This window comes from Camelus bactrianus, chromosome 2, assembly GCF_048773025.1.
Source record: "Camelus bactrianus isolate YW-2024 breed Bactrian camel chromosome 2, ASM4877302v1, whole genome shotgun sequence".
Taxonomy (NCBI): Eukaryota; Metazoa; Chordata; class Mammalia; order Artiodactyla; family Camelidae; genus Camelus; species Camelus bactrianus.
Window position 1 is genome coordinate 89,921,848 of NC_133540.1, and position 26,752 is coordinate 89,948,599.

Sequence of the window (26,752 nt, forward strand, 5' to 3'; positions counted from 1 at the left end):
CACCATGTGTACCACGACTTGCCTGTCTGTGGATCTCTGCACTTGGCCTACGAGTTTGTGAGCTTCATGGATGTGTAATGTTTTGCAACATATTTGGCAGGTTTTCAACTATTTCTTTTTTTCTCTTTTCTCTCTCTTCACATTGTGTGTATGTTGGTGTGCTCAGTACTGTCTCATATTTCTCTGAATATATATATATTTTAATTCTTTTCTTCTCTCTGTCCTTCAGATTGCATTATCTCTATCAGTCTATTTTCACTTTGCTAATTACTACTCTGACTTGTTCCAAGCTACTCTTGAGTTCTGCCAAAGAATTTTTCATTTAAGTTACTGAAAATTTCAACTGTAGTTCTTATTTCCTTTTAGTTCTTACTTTTATAATGTGTATCTCCTTATTGATACTCTATTTGTTGCAACATTGCTATTATTACCTTTCTGTATGTCTTTCATCATAGTCTCATTTTAGTTTCTTAAATATATTTATAATGCCACTCTGAAGTCTTCATCTATTAACCCTGACATCGAGTCACTCACAGACTGCTTTTTTCCCAGTGTGTGGGTCATATGTTCTCGTTTCTTTGCATGTGTCATAATTTTTTTTGTTGGAAGTGACATTAGAGATAACATATTCTGGCAATTCTGGTGCTGGCCTCTCCCTGCCAGGGTCTGTTATTGTTATGGACTGGACCATTTTTGTGAAGTAGATCACCCACCCCACCCCGACCCACCACTCTGTGAAGCCTCTGATGCGGTTTGCTGAGGCACACAGCCTTGGATAGCCCACATCAACCTCAAACGACAGTGTTTGGCAGGACTTCCTTTGACTGTCTTTTCCCCTGCCTGCACCAAGTTAGTTGCACTACTGTGATTGCCAGCTACTTGCTGTATTGTTTTCAACAATATCCTAGGGTATGAATTGTTCAGCCGACCTATCCAATGAAATTAGACCCCATGAAATTACATCCAGTGAAATTAGGCTGCTTTGAAGGGGTAGCTCCTGTCTGAGATTTGTTCTGGCCCAGGAAGTGTTCCTCCCCCTGCCTCTTTCCCCACCTCTCTGGCAAACAGCTAGCCAACACTTTTGCCTATATCCCCAATGAATCTACCAACCTCCTATCATATGTTTGTTGCCATAATCCTGCTAGTTTTGAGGACACCTTGAAGTTTAAATTTCTCTACACCCTATTGCAAATGAAATCAGTTCTTTTGGGAAAGGAGTCAGAGCTTTCTAATATGCAACCTGATTCTCCTTCCAGGCAAAACGTATTAGCCATAGCTCCGGAGCTAGGCGTGGGGTCAACAGAAAGACACACTTGCCTTGGTGCTGAGTGCTGAGTGGAAGGGGGCAAACTGTAGCCTCGGGTTTTGTCTGCTTGCCTCTCTCAACATGGAACCTCCACCCACCTGACAAGCAAGGCAAAGGACAGGCTTCGGCATTCTCAGTGAGGCTCCACCCAAGATAGCCTCTGCCCGCGAGTGGGGGCTGAGTGGGAGACAGGAGCCCCTGCCTGTCAGTCACACTTGCTCAGAACCTAGGTTCAGCAACAGACAGTCGGGATCAGGATGAGAAATGCTGTTGTGCTGCCTCTCCTAGGAAAATAGCCCTCTGACTTGGAGCTAGAAATGAGAGTGAGTCCTGCATCCTTGGTTACACAACTCTGGAGTGGAGTTTCTGTCTTGCTGAGATGGGAGAGCAAAGGAGAGAGTTGGGTCTTGGTTCAAATACCATCAACTCTTGCTGTTCTTGCCAAGTTGTAGTAGATATTCCTGAATGAATATTTTTTCATTTGCTGTGTGCTCTTAGATCCATTTCCAGAGACTTTAAATAGTTGCTTTTTATAAAAATATTTTTTATCAGTTTTGCTGGAAGCAAGTCCATAGAATTCCTTGCACTGTTATACTGGAGGCAGAGCCCCCACATTATCTTATTTATTTTTGAAAATTTTGAAATGCTTAAAAAAAATTCTGTGAATTGAATATTATTATCCTTATTTTATGAATAAAAAATTTATTCTTATTCCACATCACAATTCGTTGGTGACAGAGGATTTGAATAGCATCTTTGCAAATGAAAACTTCAAAGCACCCTCTCTTAATGTATTACACACTAATTTAACAGCAAAGAAAGGATATAGGAGAGAAATGATTACTTCTGGGAAACACAGATTTTGAAGTACAGAGACCTATTATAATAGGCATCTTAGTGAGCAGTTGTCTTGTGTTATTTTATATTCTGAATACCGAGGGATTGTCTGGTAATAGAGATTACTTAGTAAGGTTTGTTGCTGAATTAATACAAAGATGAATTGTGGGGAGAGGAATTTTCCTGGCTTTGTCCTTTCCATTTTCATTTCAGTTGATGATCATTTTAAGATAAGATACGACAATTTTATAGATTATGAGGAAAAATTCTATGTAGAAACACTGGAGGTAAATAGTCTGAAAGACAAGAGTATATGCAGAAAGATCCGCCTGCAAACAGAGTCTTAGACTCCTCCTTACAACTGTAGATCCCTCAGCCCAGCTCTGCACCCTTCAGATCAGGATCTCTGGCAATGTGGTCCAGGAATCGACTGTTCTTATCATGCATTCCCCAGATGATGCTTACACATACGAATAATCAAAAAGCATGGATCAAACAAGCCAAATACTAATAAATATAGGATTTTAAACATCCAACCTATTCCCCGAATGTCAAATATCACGCAGAATAAAGGAAGACACCTCTGAAGGAGAGTGAGGGAGATGAAGGGGTCGTCACTGATGAAGCGTTTCTTTGCCTGGATTGAGAGTTAATATGTAAAAAACTGTGTAAGTGAAACAGAATAGAAATGGAAAATAGTTTTTATTCGGGATAAATAAATTACAAACCACTTACATAATCAGAACAAATAAAAAATATGTTTAGTGTGTGAACAAGAATAATTATAGTTCCTCAATCAGTCTTGGCATATGAGACAGTAGTTTAAGTCTGATATTTTTGTTTTGATAGATGATATAAAGGGGATGAAAGGCAAAAAAAGAAAAGAAAAGAAACCTGATTTCTCCTTTTTAAATGTCAGGTAAAATGGGTAATGGTTTATTGAAGAACGTGAATTTCATCAAAGGTCATTCAAAGCAAAGCACTATAATGATTCACTTTTTACAGATACTAATTATATTTTCACTCATGCTTTTCATTATTTCAAAATAAAATTGTTCTTCATTTTTATGCCAGAACATCTTTACAAAAGTTGTTACAGATTATTTCCAATACCTTTTGCTCAGCCATTTGGCACCATCACTATCCAGGCAACAATGTTCATATGGTAATAGTTAAATTTGTTTTTCACTAGGGCTCTCTCATCCAGATTTTTCATTTCCAGGCTACACATGCTGAACCCGAGAAAATCTTTTAATTATTTTATTTGAATATGGATATTTCTAATTCAATTAGTATCAGATATGTTGCTTTTTTCTTTTTTCTTTTTCTTTTTCTTTTTCTTTTTCTTTTTCTTTTTCTTTTTTTTTTTTTTTTTTTTTTTTTTTTTTTTTTTGCTTAAAGAGTGGTCTTTACTCTACAAATACAAGATTCTTTAGATCTTATTGTTCAGGTTACGGTTAGTCAGGCAAACTTAGGCTTGAGTTTCAGCTCTGCCTCTCCTTAGCTGCGTGCCGTGAAGAGAAGGTTAACCTCTTTGAAGCTCACTTTCGTCATCTTGGCTTGGAACCACTGGATTTCCCCCGGTGAAATTTGAAACTGGCCCCCATCTGTGGAGGACAGAGAGAAACCCAAGGAAGAGGCAGAGCACTCTGGATTGGTAGGTGGTAGGTTTAATAAGCAAGGGGACTTACATGCAAAACTCATCCCTGGCACCCACAAGAAGAGTCAGTTTCCACACCCACCTGCCAGAATCTTGAAAATTTATATAGAGGCCTGAAAGGGCTTCAGTCACATACCCTGTCCAGATGGTCTTAACAACACATCACTCTCTCAAGGGTCCATCCTCGAAAACGGCTCCCACCATGGGAATGATGGGCAGAACACACATTCTGAGGATAGGGGAGGGGGTGAGGAGCCCCTGATTGCCCAGGTGCAACTTGTGGGTCAACCAGCAATCACGTCTTCTCAATGTCCACTTCCAACCCCTCATCTCTAAAATGAAATGACACTTAACTTTGCATCAGTGTCAGTATTAAAGGAGTCGATTGAAATAATGCACAGAGCAGAGAACTTGGCACACACTAATCGGTTATTATCATTGTCTAACAATTAACCCCAAAATTCTAGAAACAAACATTTCACTTTGCTTCTTATTTTATAGATTAGAAATTTGAGGAATGCTTGGCTCTGATATGGATGCACTCAGACATTGGCTGGGATACAGTCATAGGAAAGTCTGAATGGGCTGGCTGTCGAAGACGGCTCTCAAGTGCTGACCCTTGGAGTCGATTATAGGCTGATGGCTCAGCTGGGCTGTTGACTAGGGCATCTGCTTTTGTCTTCTCCAGCATACTGGTTGCAGGATAATCAGACTTATTGCATGGTTTCTGACTTCCGTCAGAGTGAGCTTTCCAAGACAGCCAGGTGGAAGCTTCGTGGTCTCTTCTGATCCAGCCTTGGAGTTATACAGCTCCCATCTACTATGTTCGGTTAATAATAAGAGTCACTAAAGCTGGTCCAGGTTCAAAAGGAAGAAGCTTTAGACCTCAGATCTTGATGGGGAGAGTTCAGTTTCTCTTCAAAACACCACGTAATCCTGCAGATTTGAGATAGGCATAGTCCATGTAATTTAGGTTAATTTTCTCTCAAGTTTTCATATTTATATTCTAAAAGTATTATATTGGACATATATATATATACACACACACACACACACACACACACACACACTTTACTTATTATACATATTTATATATAAATTCCCCCAATAGCTACATCCATTGGTAAATCCACTTACAGGTGTCAAGTATCAAAATAAATTATTAAAAGATTGGTGTATATTCTAGAGGATTAATCTTTTTAAATATAGTTGCTTAATTATAGACAAAGGCACTAACCAGAAGATGTTAAGATCTGCAGATGTTAAGATGCTAAGGGTGGTAGTAACCCAAGGGTTCTATAAAACTATATTCTGAGAAGAAAACATTATAAACAAAGAAATTTCAATTATGACTATATTCATATATTAGACTCCAAAAGAGTGAATTGAAGATACTTTGTAAGGATTCCTATCACATATCATGGATGTTCTTTTTGCTCAGCTGTTTCATAGTGTTCCCGCCATGAAATATCTCTGTTTAAAAGAGCGACTTCATATGTTAACTTTCAACTTTGATTTGTACCCTAGTGTTTCAATACGCTAATTCTCCATGGAGTTGCTATTGTTATCAGTAAACCATGGCTATTGATAACAGAGCTGGATGTTTCCTGAGGGCAAGGTCTTCACCAATGTGATAGATTTCTAGATAGTCATTTAGCTTGCTTATCTCCTATGAATTGAAAATATGAGAATGCAGATCTGGAACCTTACCTGGGATACCAAATGACTTTGTGGGCAGAACGGCTCACAGGAGCTAGGTATTATTGATCAGCCAAGCCCTAAGGTCCAGTGTACAGCAGCAACCCCAAGTATCAGTGGGGACAATGTTTTATTCAGGTTCAGAAAGAACAAGCAAACCACATAAGCAGACTCCCATGAAAACCATCTCTGCTGTACCAATGCCTTTCCTTCAAATTATACCTTCTAGAGGTTGACTGCTCTGGTATATGCTGACATTCACTTCCCAAATTTCCCTTCAGGAATAAAAGACTCATTATCCCACACACTGTAATAGCCCTCGCTGTCAGCCCTTTGGAGGTTGCCTTAGTTGAAAAGAGCCTCCTTTCCTGAGATCACCCCCCATCTTGAGTAGCCTACATTCGGTGATCACTGAAAAAGGCATACAAAGATCTGATTCTCTCGCCCGAGCTCAGGACAGATCTCAGGAGTCTTCTGGTCTTCAGTCTTGTTTGCAGGGCAAGCAGAGGTGCTCCACGGATACTGCATCACAGCTCGCATCTCTGCCCAGTCCTGCCTCACCCTTTTTCCTTCCACAGATACGTTCTCAAGAGCACACTCTGATACACCTCTTGCATGTTAAATCCTTTGAACAGACTCTGCTTCCTGGGAAACCCAATCTGAAACAATTATGATCAACTGACAGAGGAGGAAAAACTCAGATCTGGTCCACAGACGGGAATATGTAAAACCTTAGGACCAGCCAGAAAAGTACTGCTACCACCATGCTCCAGCCTTCCTCAAAGATGGCCCCAGATTGGGGTGAAGGAAATTCTCTCAGTGTTCAAAATTATGAGCAGTGCAGTCTACAGTTTACCAGGCAGAGAGGACAGTGGTTTGAGTTATGACTGTACGTTGACCCCTGTGCATGAAGGAGCAACAACCAATGATCAGAGGCAAAGAAGTCTGGAGAAGAGGCCAGTAGGTGGAACACTGGAAGTGGCCACAGAATATGCAAATATTTATGTCTCACATGAATGCCCACTGAGATGTATTCACTACAAAAGAGGCACTCAGCAACCAACTGGACAAGATGATCCATCTTGCAAGTGTCAACCACCGTATTTACTCAGCCCAGTGGTGCTGACACAGTGAGTTATGAATGATGTGTCAGGGATAGAGGCGCTAAATGGACTACCTCACATCAAGAATGAACTCGCTACTGCTGCTCTAGAGTGCCCTCACACACGCAGCAATGTGGCGTCATCCCTGAAGAGAAGAGCCAACTGTCTGATTCCAATGTCATTACACTGGAGCTCTTCCACCTTGTGCCATCTTTACTGGAATTGACACCTGGGCTTTCCTTTTAGCCTTACAGAACCTCCTCCATCACTACAATAAGAGTATTTACCTAATGCTTGATCTATTCACATGGTATCACATCCAACATTGACTTATGCTAACAGATTGTTTTTACATGTTAAGATGTCATATCTGTCTGTTGCAATTCAGGTAGGATGAAGCACGTGCTCTGTGGCGTTGAGTTCTAGTGAGTGGGCATGAGCTATGGACAGCTTTTCCTTCTCATGGGCCCAGTGTTGAGGCAGCCCCATCTTCTGAGAAGTCTGCAGAAGAAGCCTCTCTGTGGTTTGGGAACTTAGTGACATATTTTCTCTTCTAGCTCTAATGTCATATTTCCCTCATTTTCAGTTTCAGTGATGTCATTGAAACTTTCAGCTTTGATCATCTCATTCTGCCAGGGGATGGAGACACACCCTATAAGAAATTGATCATAAAAAGTGCTATCTGTGGTGTCCAGGGAGTCTGCTTTTACCAGGGAGAACTGCTTAAAATCCAGGACACCCTTACAACAAACCATAGGAGGATCAGGACAGAGAGGAGGAGCTATTTGCTTTCAGCCTCCTGAAGCTAGTGTCCTTAAACACAGGGCATTATTTTATTCCAGCTACTGCATGGCCCTCATCGCCCAGCTGTTGCCTCAGACTCTTGGTGAATATTTACAGTGCTCACCGTCTGAGCTCCAGCAGCTGCGCAGACCCACTTCCTAGACGTGCTGTGCCGTGCCTGCCCCAGGGCCTGTACGCACACCTTGTGCTCACTTTCTCTCTGTCTCTCGTTCTCACTCTTGTTCTTGCTCTCTCTTAAAATTCAAGTAGTCTTTATTCAGAGTTGAAAAATGTACCATACTGCATTATTGCAAATTTTTTTCTGGTACAAAACAGTTTGCAGCTGGTGAGAAGGCGATACAAATTTGATTTTTAAATTCATTACTCTAAATTATTCTTACAGGACTTTGCAAATTCAGAATTTGCAAACTGCATTTACTTTTTCTAAATTGCCCATAGTCCTTGCTGTTCCTAAAGCTAAAGCAGCTGTGCCAGGGAGAAGGAAAGGGAGGAGAAGGTAGCAAACGTCAAGGGACTTTCAGTTCTCATCCAGTGCCCGCAAACTTCAGAGCATCAGCCTGGCTCTTTCCGTAATCAAAACCCAGCTCCTCACAGGTCTGGATGGCTCTCTTACCAAAAATCCCTGTCTTGTGATCACCATTAACCATCAAAACATTTGCAGAGCAGTTTGGTTTTACTGAATGATTTGCAAAAGGAATTTTGTTACCCTTGTGGGTTGCATCCACCACAAAACCATTATTTAGGTTAAACATAAAGCAACACATGTATTTATTGTATACTTTCTTCTGTCTGCTTCATCTTGACAAGAACAGACTAATTTTACAGCAAAAGAAATAGAAGAATGGATACGTATCCACGGAGTCCATTACACTTATTACACACCTCATCACCCAGAAGTAGTTTGCCTGAGCAGAGTGGCTGGCTGTAGAACAGGATAGGAGAAAGGCTTGGCAAAGGCACCAGCTCAGGTACAGCACCCTGTAAGGTTGGCACGTAGTCTTCCACAATGCGGATTTTATTCTGAACCCTGAGGATAAAGTCTAGGGTCAGTCCACCAGGCACACAACCATTACTAGCCACTTATAAGGGAAATTCAAAATGGGTCTTGGGGGAGAGAAGATACTGATGATGGCTTTAGGACTAGCTACAGCAGTGAAGACTGAAGTTCATTGAACTCACCCTCTTTTATTAAGTCCTTGCAAGTTTGGCTAGTACCTTGAAAGGGACACTGGGAAGGGAATGAAAGAGACCGAATGGTGACAGGGATGAATGGCAGCAGATACTGAGCTCTACTTCACGTTCTCTCCACGTCCCACCCCAGAACTGCTGTGCTGAATGGTTCTTTGACGGCGTCAGCCAGCTTCCCACAGGTGCAACCTGACAGTGCTCAACTCAGGCCTGTGTTACTATCTTTCAGTTCCTACTGTTGGTTTTTTGGTTTTTTGGGGTTTTTTTTGCTGTATGTTTGGTTTTGGCTTTGATGCACCTGCACCGGCAGTCTGTAAATACGAATGCACCATTCCAAAGTGCAGGGGAGGATCGGTGAGGCCTCTCTTGACGAGGCAGAAGTGAAGGAATAAGTGTCCCCTCTTTTGATACCTTTTGGTCTTATCTGAAACACAGACCAGATGGCTCTTTAGAAGGAACCACAGTGTCGGCCGACGCCGTCCCTTGGGTTGCTTCTCCTCCTTCCTGTTCTAACCCTCGACCGCTTCTTCTTGCTCCTGGAATCACTTGCTTCTTGTTTTACAGCGATCCATGAATCAACTACTGATTACAAAAACCTTTGTCTTAGAATCTGCCTTCAGAGAATATCTCAGACACAATACCCTTAGGGAAGCGAAGGCCATGGAAGAACTTCTGAAAGTGTGAACCACTTTGAGACATATTTCTACACAGGACCCTGGGAAAATTGACTTGTTTATTATAGCAGGACTTACCCGAATTCAATTACGTTTGAAGCTTTTAGAAAACTTAATTTATGGAGGTATTTCATCCTTATTACGTCTGATTCTAAGCCTGGAAACTATTTTTATATCTAGGTCTAAAAAATTCAGCACATGATGTATCCAAGTCTGGAAGGATTTCAACCTGACACTCCCATTTATGTCATTGGGTTACATAGCTAAGCTCCAAAGACAACGCTTGGCTGGCCTTTAAACCGAGGGAGGTCTCCATGCCGTGGCAGATAAGCACTGACGCACGTCTTCTTCTGATTTCAAAACACTTTCCATTCCCTCTCTGAACATTTCTCAGTAAAGCTGGAGAATCTGCTGCCCTAAAATGTAGCAAACAAGATGAATTTGAGGTTCTCAATCATTGTTTCCAATTTGCTCGGAGTGGCACATTTCTTAAGCATTCCACATTGGTATACAAACGTTCCATGTTTTTTTTTTTTGAATAAGCAAAAATTAAAAACATCAATGACTCTATTTTGGCATAGTAAAGATTAGATTAAATGCTTAATGCAAAATGATTATCAATAAATTTTAATCATTGAGATTTTTTTGATTTTTCATAAATTAAACATTATTGTGCCTGAAAATTAAACTGAGCTATTTTTAAAAATTTGAAATAATTAAAAAAAAATTCCCCTTATGTATATGTGACTCCCTTACCAAGCAAATTTGGAGGATGTTGAAATTTTTGTACATTTTCAAGTTAGACAGTAGTGATAATTATATAAAGTTAAAAATCAGAAGTTATAAGCTATCTTCAAACATAAAACTTATCATTTAAAAATGAGAATATTTTTGACTAACCTGAGTTTAAATGAATAATGATGGTGATGATAAAGATTATTACTGCTAACACTTACTGAGCACTTTCTATGTCCCAGCATTTTGCTAAGCACTACATATATTATTCTATTTAATTCTCAAACAACTGTAGCAGGTAGATTCTGATGATATCGCCATTTTGTAGCTGCAATTACATAGGCTCAGAATGAATAAAAAGTTCCACATAATACCTAGCTCGTAAATCATAAAACAGCAATGGAATGTATTCACATAACCAAAATAGAGGGGGGATATTGCTTCATATCTCTCCAAGAGGTGCTTTAGGAATAGTGGCTTTCAATTTAGAGGAATGAGCTAAGATTAAATAAAAACTATATTCTCTTGAAATAACTTCAGTTCATGTTATGATCTACAGACAGTCTACTAAGAGTCATTGTGGAAACTGAGAGTCTTTTTAAAATGAGTCATAATGTGTGCAGTGACACTGAATAACTGAAAGGGTCTTTAAAATATGTATTTCAATTATGAAAATAGAGTGGGACTTTATGTATTTGCTGTGGGACTTAATGCCCTGTTGTTGAATCAAGAGCAGCTGTTCCTAGGATTTAGTCAACGTGTCTGCGGTCATATTAACAAATACTACGAAATAGACAGGACTTTTAGCCTGGTTACAAAAGTCTGCCCTGCACCGTGGTCACACCAATCAACTCGCATTTTGTGTCTCTCTTCTCACACTACCGTTGTGTCTGGCGAAAGTGCCCTCGGGCTCCTTAAGTTTACTTCATGAAGGGGGTTTCTGGACCCTCTGTAGAATCCTGGGGGCTTTTTACAATCATCCCTTCCCAGCTGTTCTCTCTCCCCCTGGCCGGGTTCCGAGGAGATGATGCAAGCTGTGAAGTGGCACCGAGCTTGGGATCCAGCGCAGGGGAAGGCCTGTGGGAAAGGTCACAGAAACTTCCACAGAAAATGACTTGACTGGGTTAACGGGTTTAGAGGTTGTTCTTCTGGTGGGGACACACAGACAAACAGTGCTCAACGTATCCTGTTCCAAATATGTTTCCCTGTCATTTATGCAACACTGGGTGGGGCCTTTGACACTGTTTTTTCCCTTTCTTGTGGCTGTGATTCAATGTCTCATTACACATTATTTCACCAAGTGATGGATCTTATTGTATTGTATTCAGAGCCGACCCTCAGCACAACTACGAAAAAAGCCAGGTTAATCTACTGAAGCCTCCTTGCTTTGACATCTTCAACCACTATCATCTTTCCTTTTTCTGTTGGATGTTGAGTATCCTAGAACTGGGCTCGTCTGATGTCCGAGTGCCACACCCAAGTCTGGTCTCCCTGAATCTTACTACGACCAGGATCGACTTGGGCACTGTCCCTTCCTTCTCAGCCTGTCATCTCAGAATCTGTCTTTGATTGGCTTCTAAATCTCAATAGGAATTTGTGCGTTAATTGGGTTTAATTTTGGGGAAGGCTTTCTAGAAAAATCTATTATGTCAAAAAACAAAGCTAATGGAAGTCAAGCCACATTTGACACTGGACTCTACTTGTGAATACACAGAGTTTCTCCCCTCCCTCAGCCAACATTTCTCTCTCTGCTTTGTGGTTTTGTAATTAGATATTTTCACCACCCCTGAATAAGGCTGAAAACACTTTCTAAAAAACTTCTTAACATGTAATTCTCCTTATGATGTGCAGTCATTTTGTCTGTTGCTTGGAGTTTGTGTTTTGGAGGAATTCCCAGGGCTTTCTAATCCAGATCTTAGCCCTTCCAAGCCTTTCCCAGTCTGTCCAGCTTGGTCAGTTCAACCCCAGCTATAAGCCTTCCTGCAACTTTCTCTTAAACAAAATAAAAACCAAAGTCAGAGTACGTAAGTGTGAAAGATCAACTAAAAAATAGAAATAAAATCTATTCACTCCAACATTCTTGGCCTAAATAAAATTACTACATAAAATACTAAACAAAAAGTATGGTCACATTTAATAACCTGACTTACAAGCGGGTATTCTACATTAGCCAGAAATGATCAATTATCCTTCACAACAAAACTTACTTGGCTCAGTGTCTTAAGCCCAAAGGAAAAAGTATAAAACCTGAAATTAGGAAAAAGGGTGTCCAATTACCAGCTCTGCTGTGTTTAGCTCTGTGGGCTTGACCACATAAGTTACCTCTCTGGATCTGTTTTCTTGTGGGTAAAATAGGTAAAATAAAAGCTAAATAAATAATAATAAATAATAAAATAAAAATAATAAAATAAAATAATAAATAAATAATAAAAGCTAGTGCGATTGCTACAACATTTAATTAGATCCTATGATATAGTATATATAAAGATCCTTGTTCACTAACACATGCCTAAATTTAAAAAAAAAAATAAAGGAAAAAAATCAAGAAAAGAGAAAATCAGCAATAAACAACCAGGTAGAGGCAAACAAATATGTGTCCTGCGATAAACTGCATGTCCCATAGTGTGTGCCCCCCTTAGGGACATGCAGTCCTTCAAGGAAGAGTGACAGATCTACTCATACAATATACTAGGTATGACTCAGTCTTCAGTCTTTTTTCAGCCTCTTCTCCCAAGGCGTTAGTCATCTGCCCTCGGAATGTGTCCAACCAAACTGCTTTGACTTCCTGAATTCCCCTGACTTACCATGTCTCATTTCTTTTGCATAAGCCATTCCTCCCACCTAGAAAATATTTTTCCATCTTAAGATCCTTAAGAAACTAAGACACTTGCATGTGTGTGTGAGCGCACACACACATGCACACGCGCACACACACCAGCTCTCTCTCTCTCAGTTGTGCCCGTGCTCTGTACCACAAGGATTTTAAAAAGGGAGTAAGCTCCCACACAGACTTTCATAAATGACCTTCAGGAAATATAATGTCTCTTGAAATTACATGTAAAATTCTGTTTAGATGTGCCTTTGCACATCTGTTTTTCTAAAAATAAGGTTTGTCGTTTTGATCACAATCTCATAAAGGTCTGTGAGCCAAAACCATGTAAGAACAATCATTGCAGTTCTGGGTGCAAATCACCACTGCACTGCAACATTGTTGGTGGGAATCGGGTCTTATTAATCTGTTTCCCCAGCCTCTAATGTCTACTAAGTGCTCAAAGGCATTTGATGGATGATTAATTGCATTTGCAGGAAAGCATTCCCAGGGTACTGGAGATTATGGTCACAGTACTATATGGGAGAGAGTGACATTCATGAAACAGAGAAGTCCATCCTTGCCCAGCTGCCATGAGATAGAGCTCTGTTGGTGTGGTCAACAATTAACTAATAATTAGTGCTTTTCTACATACAAAATTAATTATAGCCTAATAAAATCCAATAGCATTTGTTCTTAATTCTCCTCTGATCTGCATTCTGTTGTTTATTCTCATTTGTTCTGATAAGGTCCATTGTCTCTAATGTTGCCTCATAAAGGGTAAGAAATAAATCAATAGTACTTAGCTTTTCTAACCATCTGGTCTGGCAAACATCCCAAAATTAATGCTTAAATCTGGGTGCAGTTCATGTGTTGTGTCTCGTCTTAGGGACCATCTCTGGAGTTAGGAAATGAGGGGTAAGAAAGGCCCTGTAATCTCCCTGAGGAATCTGATCCCTTGGTAGGTACTGCTCTATAAGTACTGGAGGTTTGCATGACAAGGTTCAGTTACTCAACAAAGCCCAAGACTGATCAGTTTGAAAGCTCCCACTTAGGGTATTCTTTTGAGTTTTAGATTAGAGTTTAGCAAACTTTCCCCCCTAAAGGGCCAGACAGTAACTATTTTAGGTTTTGCAGGGTATACAGTTTCTACCCAACCATTCAACTCTGCTGTCAAAATGCAAAAACAGCCACAGACTACATGTAAAAACATGGATGTAACTGTGTCCCAGTGCAAGTTATTTACAAAAACAGGTTATTGTTCAACTCAGATTTCTGAGGTTAGGTCAGGAAAGAACATGCTGCTTCCTCCTGGTTCTCCTGGATGGAGAATTTATTAAGAACAGTATTCTTTAGCTCAGATTTCTAGAGCCTCCATATTCTGACACTAGACTGATTTCCCCCCTTACCCTGCTCCCTCCCTTCCATGCATGAGGAGCAAGGATCATGCTCTGGGGTTCCACAGTTGGATGAATGAGAGGTGGTAGCTTCAGTAGAAAAGTTAAAGTCAGATGAGGGAATTGATTCAAACGAAAACATAAATCTACAATATAAAACTATTGGTATCCCTTGGGTACACCCTCCGTTCCCTGCATGTCTTTCATTTTATCATATTAGACTGGCCAAACCCCCATCCTGGCTAAATTCAGCTCTCCGATGATTCTACTCCTCCACCCAGCTGAACAGGGCTAGGAAAAAAAGCAAACAACTTTAAATGCACATGCCCCGCTTTCAAATGGGTCCCTGCAGCTCAGGGGCCATGCAGGTTTCCCTGATCCACTCACTCTCCCACGCTTCCAGAGGACTGTTTCAAACCCCGCTGTCCTCATTCACCAGTGCCTCCTCCCTGTCTTCACTTCAGCTGTTGACCTTCCTTCCTATGGAACAGGGAAATAGAAACAGTGAAAACACAACTCTCACAAGCCTGGAAGCTTGAATCATCACCTCTACCCACCTTTTGGCATCCGGGCCCACAGATCCTTCCTTGTTTGCCCCCTGTCATCCTGTCATTTTGCACAACCTGTGCTCCTACTAAAGGTCCTTTGTGCATGAAGTCACACGCTCTCTTGCCTACTCAAGGCCATAGCTCTGGTGATTCTTTCTTTTCTCTTGCATCACCAAATTTCCCTCTCTACCCAATAGTTTCTAACAGCCCATGTGTGTGCTATTATTCCTCCAGTATTAACAGAAGAACCCTTCTCTTAACCTCGCAGGTCCCCTCCAGCCACAACTCCACTCTGGTCTTCCCTTTAGAAGTTGTCTATTACCCTCACCGTCAATGTCCACTCCTTCTCTGGTCCTTTGCAAGATTCTCCTGGGCTCCCCAACCTCAACACACTGGAGTGACCCAGAGTTCAGTCCACAGACCCCTTCTCTTTTCTCCCCATACACACTATCTCTGTGATTCATCCAGTTTGGTGGCAAAATGCCATCTGGATGATAACTCCCAAATTTACGTCTCATCCCGGGCATTCTCCTGAATTCCAGACACATATACACAGCCTATTGATTAATTTATATTTCCATTTCAATGTCTAATAGGTATCTCAAACTTATTGTATCTAGAATTTAATCCTTTTCCCAAACCCACCAACCAAGTCAAAGTCTTCTCAGTTTCAGTTAATAGTGATTCTTCCTCCTGTTTCTCAGTTAGAATCTTGAAATGATCCTTGCTCCTCATGTCTCACATCTTACCTGTGAGCAAATTCTACCAGTTCTACCATCAAAGTACGTCTGGAATCTCACTTCCCACCTCCTCCTGCATCTGTTGCTCCCAGCTTCTGCAAAAGCTGCTATTATCTCTCGACGTAATTGTCGTAGTAGATTCCTACCTGATGTCTCTGCTTCCACACCTGGCCCCACCCTCTCCAGCCCAGTCTCAACACCCACCACAACATGTCAGTTCTTCTCTCAAAACTTTCCATTGAGTTCCCATCTCATCACAGTCCAAGCCAGCATCTTTAGAGAGGCCTGTGAGGCTCTCCACTTCCTGGCACCATCACCTCATCTCCTGCTTCCCTGCCTCTCTGGCTCGTTCTCTTCCAGGGATGCTGGTTTCTTGAGTTACTCAGGAACCTTCCAGGCATATTGCCGCCTTCGAGTTTCTGCACTGTTTCCTGTGTCCACAAGGCTCCTCCCCAGAGAGACTCACTATCTTCCCAGTGAGGTCTTTGCTGACTGCCTTATGAAAAATCGCAACTGCCCCATCTCCATGCCCTGGCACCTGTTTCTACCCCTGTGTTCTACTTTTCTCCATAGCACTTAGCACCAGCTGGCATCACCTCTATCTCACCCTCCTCCACTGAGACACCAGTATGGCTGTGCAGCTGAGGCCAAGTCCTGTCATGTTAAGGCTGCAACAATGGCTGGAGTAAAAAGTGGCCCAAGAAGATGTGAGGCAGGGCATTCGATGCACTCAGTACAGATGCCAACTGGCATAATCCCACCAAAAAGTCAGCCTGGATTTTCCAACCTGTCTTCTTTAAGTGATTCCATCTCCTTCTTTAAGTGATTGTGTGGAAACAGATTTGAAACAGATTTCCATATCTTTATCTGCTTAACTCTCTCATCCAGCCCTTTGATCTTTCACTCTCCATTTCTCACTTTATAAAGTTTTTTTTTTTAATTAATGCTCACTTTACTGTGCCTTCAGTACACAAGTGAAAAATGTACTTGACTTGATTGATGTTTCTCTATTTCCCAACGCACCAGTTTGTTACGCTCTGGAAAGGTGACCTTTTCAGCGAAGGAGCCAGGACGTGCATACTTCTGGTAGTATGTTTTGTTATGCTTTTGTTGGCATATCTTAACAAATGGATTTGTTAACTCCTGTTTTAACGATTTGGTGTAACTTAGTAAATATGAAAAAATACATCCCTCAATATGTGTATTTGTATATTAACATGTTTTCAAAAATAAAGAGGAAATACATAATATTTGGGAATATGATATGAAAATCATGTTCACAAGTTACAGATGTCCTGATAACTCATAAAAGGTGAGACTATGTAAGGTCGTCCCTAATGAGTGAAAACAGTTTTGATTCCACACTTCCCACATCTTGTACTCTGTTTATCAGAACTACTTAAGATGTTTGACGATTTTAAGAATTTTTAAATGGTAATTTAACTATCAAAACCAAATAAATACCTCTTTATACAGTTTGATATTTGACAAAAAGGGACTTTGAAATCTTTTTAAGTTAATAGCTTAAAGACATTTCTCATAACTCAAGGCCCTCATCTTAAATTCTGTTGTTTTATTTTCTAATCACTGTAAATAAATCCACTTTACGTCTTCTCTACATGACAGAGTTTTTGTGGGTTTAATGCTAGAACTGATCTTAGAACAAAAAAAGATGTTTCAGATATGTATTCACTTTTTGAGACCATTTTATGGGCGGAATTCGGTAGTAGAAGCATAAATTTTGAAAAATGTTTTCCAGCTTTAAAAATACCAAAAATCACTGGGAAAGTTCAAATCCTAAGGTCACGGCATTCACATTAAACCATATCACCTTGCTTTCCATATGAGTATAGAAGAGAGATGGAGAGGCCAGGTAAGAACCCAGTTACAGGAACCTGGGTACAAAGTGGGGCATGTGACTCTGGCCTGACCAACCACGAAAGATCAGGTGACATTTGGGAAGAGTGAGAAAACTGAACTCCCTCCATCCCGCACAAACTGGATTACAGCCCAAGCTGGACGTGCTGGGGACCAAGCTGCACACAGATGCGTGGCAAGCAGATAGACTCAGGTCCCAGAGGGCAACCTAGAGGGGTTTTGAACTCACCTTCTCCCATGGACACACCAAATCTTCAGCCACATATGAAAGAAACTTTGAAACTAGCCAAGCAACTCCCACGCATTGGATGAACAAGAAGAAAAACATATGAAAATGGGTGAGAGAGACCAAGACACAATCTCATCCTGAACCCCACCCTTGGCACAGCGACTCACAGTCAAGAGGTGACTTACAACCCCCAGCTTCTCCTGAGGAGCCAAGGTGTGAACCCTGAATCTGGCAGCTCAACTTCTGAGACCAGCACCTGAGAGAAGGCTCCCAAAGCGTCTAGCTTTGAATGTCAGCAGGGCTTCTGTTCACAAGACCCACAAGGCTATAGTGACCTGAGAACCAGTTCTTAAATGTCACATGAGGACTCACTGTGGCTACACCCCAGGTGCAGAAACAGCTGACTGAAACACCCAGTCTTTCTGTAAAAGTGGTCTATTAACTCATCTTCATAGCGGCCGACCGAGGGGCAGGGTTTCAATTAAACACAGGTCTAAGTGGCCACTGTAATCCTCCCCTGAGACTTCCAGAAGGAGGTGCTTTCTTTACACTTTCCGTGTGAAGATGTACATTTTGGTCTCTGCCTCTCGTTCCTGCTAATATTTGATCTGTGACTTTGGTTCCTCACACAGAACTCCTAAAAGCCCTGTAATTTCCTGAGTGCTAAGAGCATCTCTTGTTTTAATGAGGTGATTCTTGGTGGGCTTCTGGATGGCTGGCAATCACCAGAAAGACCAAGCCATAATTAGAAATTTGGAACTATCAGCCCCATCTCCCCAGTCTCCAGAGAGGGAGAGAGCCTGAAAAATGAGTTCATAATCAATCATGCCTACATGATTAAAGCTGCTGTAAAATTTTCTAAAGAATTTTGGGAAACACATCTATGTTCCAGGAGGGCAATGCATCCCAACTCCATGGGGATAGGAGTTTCTGTGCTGAGGTCCCTTCTGGCCATCACCCTTTGTATCTCTTCATCTGGCTGTTCATCTTTATCCCTTTGATCGTATCCTTTATTACACAATAAGTTGGTAACTGTAAGTAGATGATTCCTTGAATTCTGTGAGTTGTTCTAGCAAATTATCAAACCCAAGGAAACGGTCCTGGAAACACTGAGAGCTAGTCAGTCAGAAGTACAGGTGACAACCTGGGGCTTGCAATTGGCACCTGAAGTGGAGGCAGTCTTGTGAGCCTGAGCCCTTAACTTGTGGGTTCTGGTACTAACTCCTGGTAGATAGCGTCAGAACTGAACTGATGCTAGAACACCCAGCAGGTGCTGGAGAACTGGTCATTGTGGAAACAAACCCACACATCTGGTGCCAGAAGCATTCTAAGTGTGGCAGTAGTGTGAAAATAAACAACACAGTGCATTTTCCCCCACATGGCAAGAGATCAAGAGAAAGGAAGGCTTGGTTACATTGCTGGAATTCTGAATCTTATACCTGAATTTTGCTTGTGCAATTATAACAAAAATAGTAACAATCCTTTGTTCCTAATGAGAGTTGGAGTTATGTTCGTGTCGTTGTCAACTGAAAGAAACCTGACTAAGAGACAATGTTTGAAGTTAGTGAATTAATAAATTAATATGTGATTAAGAAAGAACTCACCACCACAAGTAATATGAAAGCTACCTAAGTTGCTTGTTATAGTATGATGCCAGATCTTCTAAATAAGCTGTACTTTAATGTTCGTCAAAAAAGAGTAAGGAGGAGTTCGAGGAGAGCATGATCCCTTTCTGACTGCCAAAAAAAGACAGTTAAGATGGGTGTGATTCATTCTGAGCACATATATTAGTTGGCTGGTTGTAATATTGAATAATGCTTTTGGAACATTGGTCCCTGTATGTAAGAAGTGGGATCTCTAGTGAAAGACAAATTCTTTTGTAAAGGTTCCCATTATTACTGTCACATTCCTAGGGGTAGGATTGTGTCTCTCAGACAAGTATTGGATGGGTGATCATAGAGAAAAACAAAATTAAATTATTCTACTGAGCTCTCAAAGGTAGAACTATAAATAATAGTTACAGGGTGTAAGATTCAAATTCAATAGAAAGAATGGCTCTGTAGCATTCCTCATCATTGTAAGTGTTCAAATAAGATTTTCCAGGAATATTTAGAGAAGATTCTTGAATTGAGCAAAGGAAGATGCAGGTGATTCCTGCATTGGATGAGTTCTACTGCTTCCAACTCTAAACTTCAAGTATTCAACCCTCCAAAATCCACACAGAACTGTTCAGTATGCACATTATTTAACAGTAACACAGAAATCTGAATAATAAGCATTTTCTTACCATTTATATTTGTATAAAGCATTGTCAGCCATGTAAATAACTAGTATGCTTCAAATCAATGTTTTATCTCTTTATCTTTAAAGACACCATGTCAGATGTTTAAAACAAGTGGCTGCTGTCAAGAAAATGGATCTGAAGACACACAAAAATAAATCACAATGACCTCCTCATTTGGGGAAAGTTTCACTTGCAATAGAAAGGAAAAACTGGAGTGGGAGAAAGTGTCCTCCAGAAAATTATATTTTGCCAAAGGTCATTTTAACTTTTAATAATTTAATCAACCATCTGATTCTGATTTTAAGTCAAGAGTCATAGAAGTTCATTTTATTATAAACAGAAGAGCTTGTAGTCATTCAAACATTGATGACAGAGAATTCACTGTGCTGGACAGAACTCGGGAGCCAAGTAAAGGAGAAAGATGTCATTTATGTCCCTCATCAACTTAAGAGTGTTATCTCCCCCAGGACCATCCTAAAGACACAATTGGGGAAATATTTCCTACTTTCACACATAATGATCTCTGTCCCATCCCTTGCATGATCTGTGTGTCTCTGAAGCTTGGTTTCAGTGAAAGTGTCTAAAGAAAGACCTTATTAGGGTGAAATACATTTTTGCAGGCATTGATATGATCTCTGGGTTTTGGGTTGAAGAGACCGTAGGTAATGTCCAGAGAAGGAGAGAGAGGAGAGCGTGGAGCTGCCCTACTGCCGTTGCTCTGTTCGCAGTGAGGATTGAGCCATTCTAATCCCCTTGGAATTTTTATCTACCAAAACAGCTTGGGCCCATCAGCAAATTGCAGTGGCATATGGTCCAGGTTTACGAGTAATCTGGCACATGATTAAGGCAAGGGGGGATGTTATCCTTCAGCAAATACTGAAAATATTGTAGGAGAATTTGGTGGGGTTTTAAAAGTCAGACTGATAAAATTATAATTATTAAATACTCCCAGAAAATCATCAATTTCGATTTTTGTCAAATTAAAATTTTCTTTAGATATAAGAATTTATTCTGGAAAAAAAAAACCAATGCCCAAGTGTTAAGCAGTAGTTATTTCTCTGCTGTAGCTTGTATGCTGATCTTCAGGATCTCCGGGGCCACACACGAGGTCTGGGTTTCCATGAGGGTCAGGTTTCCACTTCCCTGCGATCAATTCACCATTGTATTTACAGCTGTTCTAAGGCCCAGGGATGAGGGAAAATTTCAAAGAGAGGTGTGATGTGAAGACAGGTATAATGATAGATGGCATCTAATGTGATCTCATCCATGTTTCTCAAACTGGCCACGTCTCCAGGTCCAGCAGTGGTTCTCCCCTCTGGACATACACTGTATTCATCTGGGGAGATTAGAAACATCTTTAACAGAGATTCAGATTTAATGGGACTTCAGTAAAGCCTACAAATGGCATTTTCAAAAAGGAACCCTAATGTTTCTACCATTCAGCCAGAGCTACAATCCACTGAATTAGAACAACACTCCAGTGTGCCCAGTGGTACACCAAAGTGTAGGATTAAAAACTGAACACATCTTTCTGGAAAACCCATCTTGCACAGATATTTGGGGAAGAAAACCTATCATTATGTTTTTGTTCCTCTTAAAAGGTTATATAAATAATGCCATTTGCTGCAACATGGATGGACCTGGAGATCGTCACACTAAGTGAAGTAAGCCAGAAAGAGAAAGAAAAATACCATATGTTATCACTTATATATGGAATCTAAAAAAAAAAAAAATGACACAAATGAACTTCTTTACAAAACAGAAACAAACTCACAGACATAGAAAACAAACTTATGGTTACCAGTGGGGAAAGGGAGAGGCGAAGGGATAAACTGGGAGTTCAGGATTTGCAGATACTAACTGCTATATATAATCGTAAACTGACTATACGTCAATAAAAAATAAAGTTTATTATAAGACGTTACACTTATAATTCTAAGACAGATATGAATACATACTAAAATACAAAATTTACCTGAGGTTTTCAGGTAAAACTGTGCCCCAATACCTTAAGAAGATTAAGTTTCTTCATTCATCAGACGTTTTTGAAGAGGTAACTTACATCAGATGTTATGCTTTCATTCAGACTACTTCAGTGCCTTAAATTTCTCCCATTTGTTTGCTCATACACAGCAATCTAATAACTGCATACCTAAATACTCATCTAATCATCAACTTAGGAATATAGGTGTCTGGACGTGTGTATGAGTTTATCTCTTATACAGTAAAAAGTAATTTTTTAAGGATCCCTCCTGCTAGATTGCATCTATGTCCAAACAAGTTTAGCAGTTACAGGGACAGTTATATAAGCCTGATTTAGATTCCAGTTCCCTCACAGGTTATTTAACATTTCTGACTGTGAGGACACGAAGTAACAAATTAAGCAGCAGAAGGAAAACAGGTAAAATTCCCATCTCTTTCTGCTTAACGTTGTAGTACTCTTTTGAGCCACAACACAGTATGACAAAATTTTCAGGTTCTCTGGTTGTTCTGGGCATTATATTCTTACTCTATCAAGTGATTTCTCATTGGTTTAAAGCTAATTAGTACTGCAGAAATTCATGACCACTTAATTCAATCTGTATATAAAAGGGATTAAACTTCCCTGAGCTTCAACTGTCAGCACATATGGGAAACAAGCCAAGTTTAACTTCCATCTTCCAATCTTTGACCTTAAGAAATTGTATCAGCACTTGCTTCAGTAGAGTTCCAGAAAATTCCCTCACTGACGACCTTCCTTACTTTTCTCCCATTTTTCTCTTCAGCGCTAATTAATAAAAAATATATTGATTCATCTTTACTACAATTCTCAGGGGAAAAAAATAGTTTTCTTTTACTCTCATCAAAGTAATTTTTGCAAAACTTCCACTGTGTAAACCAACCAGTGACCACTTGGCCAACTGCAGAAAAACCACTGGAACATAGTCACCTCATCATGTCAAGACTCCTGCGCTGTCTGGACATCCAGGAGGGCTTCGTATCCAGAAGTACAAAATGAGACAGAAGATCAGCCATGAGAGATACATGGCTTTGGCTCTATCTAAAACAAAATCCCAAGTTTTCGTTTAAAATATTCCTCCTGAATACTTACATTATTTGAAAAACCTCAAAACCATAAATCAAAGAAATGTCACGGGCAGGTTGGACTCCCTCAGGATTGGAGCAAAATCTTGAGAAGGCTCCCAAGTGCACTGAGGGACTAGGGGGGGAAGGAGAGAACTGGTGACACCAAAGTGGTTTCCAACATTGAAAGGAATCAAGTTTCCTCCCGTGTTTGGGAACATCAGAGTGAATTTTGATGACTTGCACGGAAAGTTGTTTAGATGGGTGAGAGCTATTTTACAGTCTGTCGATTTTTAAAGCAAGAAAGCAAAAGGATCCCAGCACGAGGAAACTGGAGGCTTGGCCAGAATCAGTATAAGAGAGTTGGAAGTGGTTTTCCTGGCTTCCCCGTGAGTCATGTACAATCTAAGGGTATTAGAGTAAGATGTGGAGAAGGAGTGAGCTACTTATCCTCAACAAAGATGTTTCCAGGGCTGGTAGAGAAGGAATTAGAGTCAAAGTACAGAGTCAAGAGAGCCAAGATGCAAGGCAAGGAATACAGCGTCAGATTTGGGTAAGACAAATGGGTTTGCTGTTGTAGATCACATCCAAGTTTTCCACATGCACATTTGATGCAGTATAATATTTTCTATTAATTAAATTACTTAAGTAATTTTGTGTTAAGATTTCTTATTCATGACTCAGGTATTCCCAGGATTTCTGGGAAAAACTACTATAGACAATGATTGTCGTTGGAATTCAAGAGTTTACAAAATCAAAGAAAATCCAGGAAAGGCACAAACTAACTAGAAACAGTCACATCCTTCTTCAAAATTTTACCTTCTTCCAGGGTAAGAGTAGTTTGGAAACGGGAGAAATAATGGCACCATTCACAGAGTTAAAAAGCATCCTTGTCATTCTGCCCAGGGAATCCCAGCTTTACCAGGGAATTGGCATCCCAAAAAGAGCTTGTTCAGAGTAACTGGGTAGAAATTTTGTAGTTGTTATAAAAATACAAGGAAGGAATTCTCCCTAAGGGTTTAACTAATCTTGAACCTGGCACACTTATTCTAGGATTTTTTACCAACACTCTGCTTGGGAACCTAATTTTTTTAAATCAGAGCTCTGGCTTCAAATTATGGTCATCCCCTAATTCTTCCCAACAAATAAAGCAGCTAAAAGTAGTAGTGGCAGCGATGTTGCCATTCATTGCATGCTAATTAAGTGCCAGGTACTTCCAGAAACTCAGAAGCATAGTTACTAATCTAACCTGTAAGTTACAGATGAGGAAGTTGAAACCTAAAGAAGTTAATCAACTTACCCAGGATTGCCCGGCCAGGATCCCAACTCAGGCTCATGGTCTTATCTATTGCTCTATATTGTCCACCTTCCAGGATGCATGCATTCCTTTCTCCCACAGATATTGGTGGCACACTGACTGTGAGCTAGGGACAGTGTTTTAGACACAGCAGGAAACATAGAATATCACAAGTCCCCGCTCTCTTAGAGCTTACGTCCCACATTCTACACATATATGTCAGGTGCTCTTAAGTGCACCTTGAATGAAGAGGAGAACAGGGCAGAAGGTTAGATAGACGGACCCCTCGTCATCTTTGCCCACCTAAAAAATGCAGGCACACCTCTCAGTTACACTATTTTCTTCCATATTGTTATGTCCAAGCTGGTCTTTTTTCCTTTTTTTCTTAACCAGTCCTCTTACTCTTGTCAACCCTTCCACTCTCCTCTTCACAGAATGTTTCCTAGATTTCAGTGTCTTTGTGAAAATCTGACTCTGATGGTACCAGGCCCCCTGGAGCCCTCTTGAGAGTTAGGTTGAAGGGCAGCATTTGTAGCTTTAACGCCACATGGCCACACCAAACTTTTGCTTCTCTAAATCCTTGTAAAAATACATCTGGATATCCCCTCCATCATCCCCACATTTTTGTCACTTCAGTCATCTAATTCAGTATTTGGTTTAAAGTTTCCCTTTCCGCTCTAAGTTTCATCATGATAACTAGTGATTTCCGCATCCATGTGGAAACACGATTCACACAATTTCTTCCCCACTGCAGACACTCACCATGGCCACCACTGAGACTTTACCACCACTCACCACCCAGAGCTGACACACCCCTGAAATCCTGAAGTTCTGTGTCCACTCCCTACACACAGTTTCCTATTCTTCTAGCTATTTTATTTGTGCTATTATCATCTTTGTTTCACATGCTTGACTACACTTGAAATGTATTGATGGTTCCATTCTTACCCATCAGTCGGCCTTCTCCTGTCCCCAGTTCCCATGTGGACAGTAATGCAGCATTTGAATCGCTCCTTTGTTGCTCAATCCTTTGTCCCCTGCTGCTGCATCCGCCTACCATAACCTCAGTCTGGTCGATGCCACAGTCCCCGCTACCTAAAATAGATGGGGATGGGGGAATAAAACATAAAACTGTGTAGATCCATGTCACTGTAAGTTAATGGTGTCCAGTTGGCCCTTAATATTGCCTAAAATCCTGGAGTGTGTTTCAAATCAGCTTCTCTCTCATTACCCAGGAAAACCATTCCAGCCTTACCTGCTTTTCATAAGCTCCCTATACTGTAATTTCGTCTTTCACTCTCAGCACAAGGCCTCCTCTCAGATTTTGCAGAAAAAATACAATCAGGTTAAAACTTGTCCAACTTCACACTTACCCACCTACACATTTGCTATATTTGTTTTCTATTTATTTTTTTTCCCTCCTGTGTCTCTAGAAAAGATGTTCTATCCTCTTTTCTGAAGCTAATTCTGTCATCCCCTCCAACTTCCAAACAGGAGTTGTTCAATCATTTATTCTCTCTTATGATAAATTCCCTGACCTCTCTCACTGTTGACATGTTCTCTCTTGCAAACAAGGTTGTTCAAGCCTCTACCATGCAAAACACTCTCCTGTAACCCTCTGTCTGCCACTAACTCCTATTCAGTCTTTCTGCTTTAAATACAAGCTAGAGCAAAAAAAAAAAAAAAAAAAAAAAAAAAAAAAAAAGTGTGTACACTCATACTTTAATTTCTTATAATTCACCTCACTCCTTAACTCTTGCTTTCTGCAGCCTTCACTCCTACCATGGCATTGAAATAATTCTTCCAAATGTAGGATGACCATGCATCCCGGCTTTCCAAAAAAATGTCTAGTTTATACTTGTCCTGTTGTAATTTTTAACAACAATCCCTGTATTAGTCAGGTTTTTTTTCCAGAGAAACAGAACCAACAGATTGTGTAGATAGATAGATAGACAGACAGATAGATAGATAGATAATGCAGCTAGAGATATAGAAAGAGATTCATTATAAGGATTTAGCTCACATGATTACAGAGGCTGAGAAAATCTGCCATCTGTAAGCTGGAGACCCACGAAAGCTGGTGGTGTCATTTCAGTCCAAATCCAAAGGCCTGAGAACCAGGAGAACTGATGGTCTAAATTTCAATCCAAATCTGAAGGCCTGAGAATGGTTTCAGGAATGCCAATGATGTGAGTCCCAGTCTGAGAGCTGGAGAAAGCCATGTTGCAGCTCAAGTAGTCAGGCAGAGAGTGAATTCTCCCTTCTTTGGCTTTTTTGGTGTATTCAGGCCTTTAACTGATTGGATGATGCCCACACCCCTCACTGGTGAGAACAATCTTCTTTAATCAGTCTACTGATTCAAATGCTAATATTATCTAGGAATACCTTCATAGACACATCCAGAAATAATGTTTATGAAAAAACTGGGCACCACATGTTCCAGTCAAGTTGATACATAAAATCAACTACCAGAATCTTTTTCATTCTCAAATTTATTTTATA

The 26,752-nt window shown here is 40.5% G+C and overlaps 1 long non-coding RNA gene across 1 annotated transcript; it reads right to left on the reverse strand.

Annotated features, from left to right (window-relative positions):
* Positions 1-2,785: 2,785 nt before the first annotated feature.
* Positions 2,786-25,181, reverse strand: LOC105080338 (uncharacterized). The gene is made up of 3 exons (XR_012500287.1): positions 17,607-25,181; positions 8,291-14,691; positions 2,786-4,739 (listed from the first exon to the last, which is right to left on the reverse strand). It is a non-coding gene; the product is annotated as an uncharacterized LOC105080338 (long non-coding RNA).
* Positions 25,182-26,752: the final 1,571 nt, after the last annotated feature.